Source organism: Sander lucioperca, chromosome 15, assembly GCF_008315115.2.
Source record: "Sander lucioperca isolate FBNREF2018 chromosome 15, SLUC_FBN_1.2, whole genome shotgun sequence".
In the NCBI taxonomy this organism is placed as follows: domain Eukaryota; kingdom Metazoa; phylum Chordata; class Actinopteri; order Perciformes; family Percidae; genus Sander; species Sander lucioperca.
Genome location: NC_050187.1, coordinates 3,738,102 through 3,739,350, shown reverse-complemented (window position 1 = coordinate 3,739,350; position 1,249 = coordinate 3,738,102). Strand labels below are relative to the sequence as shown.

General features: G+C 40.0%; 1 long non-coding RNA gene across 1 annotated transcript; it reads right to left on the bottom strand.

Moving 5' to 3' along the window:
• Positions 1-215: 215 nt before the first annotated feature.
• LOC116044077 lies at positions 216-733 on the bottom strand. Its single transcript, XR_004103598.2, has 3 exons — positions 622-733; positions 409-521; positions 216-316 (listed from the first exon to the last, which is right to left on the bottom strand). It is a non-coding gene; the product is annotated as an uncharacterized LOC116044077 (long non-coding RNA).
• Between the last annotated feature and the right edge of the window lie 516 nt (positions 734-1,249).

The window sequence follows — 1,249 nt, the reverse complement described above, 5'->3', positions numbered from 1 at the left end:
ATATATATATGCTATTATGTTGTATATTCATGTCATTGTTATGCTATGGACTACACTATATTACCATCAAGGACATGAATTTATCGAGGAAAGGAAAATTTGCCAGGAACGTGATGTTTATTAAAAAAAAAGAGCTTTATTAGCACACAACAAACACAGCCTACACAACAAATGGTAAACTGGTAAAAAAGGTAACTGGCGGCATTCTGTCTTAATTCGGTCCGTTTTGCAGACGTCTGTGGTGCGTTTCCCTGTACTTCTGCTGGCTGCGAAAAGGATGCACAATCCATCCAGCACACTGTCTCGCTTCCAGCAGCTGTCAGTACTGCGCGATGCACTGCGTATGGACACAACACATCTATTAATTAATTAAGATAGTCACATTGACCAAAACGGATCTAATCTTACCCTCTTTCTTCTCGCTGGACTCCGAGCTGAACTCTTCACAGCTTCCGCCTGCGATGCAAGATCTGGTTGTTTCTACCTGAAGCTCCTGCTTACTGTCTCGTAATTACAGGCAGCTGGAAAACAATTAAATGAGTGTTATGAATAAAAAAAAAAACATTTATAAGTCACAGTAAAAATTAAACAAGGAATGAGAAAACAGGAAAAGTTACTTACACACAATGCCGTCATTGTCAACATCATGTAAATCTGGACTTGCTCCGAGCAAATAGGTCACGGCCTCGTTATGAGGCGAGGTTAATCTGTGAAAACAAAATGTACGGTTAAGATCAGTCTATTAATGTATCTATTTCCTTATACAGCAGAATGAAAGCATATTCTTTAAATCTTACCTTTGCTCCGGTTCGTAGCACCTACAATTTGTCTCTGAGTTGTGAAGACGGCGTACTGCTTCCTGTAGATTACAAGACCAAAAAAATTCACTTTTATAAAGCAACTTACACTGGTCCCGCTTATTAGCTCTGTCTAATAATGAATCGCGCTGAAAGCAGGCGTGTGCTCTGTGCTGCTCGCGTTTACACTTGCGTGCATGGTGGGGTTTAAAACATTACTGCCAAAGTTTAAGTAGCCTGTTTAACATCAAAAGACAGTCATTGTACTTCTCAAGAGTTAATAAACAGTTCAGACTAGCTCACCGTTTCATTAATAATCATATACTTACGTTGTATTTTCCTTTTCTGTGGGCGCATCTTTACGGAGCCCCGGAGGTGACATGGAGGAAAAAAATAAAAACGCTCCGTACATCTTGAACAACTCCTGCGTGTTTCCTTTTTAGGTGCGTGGT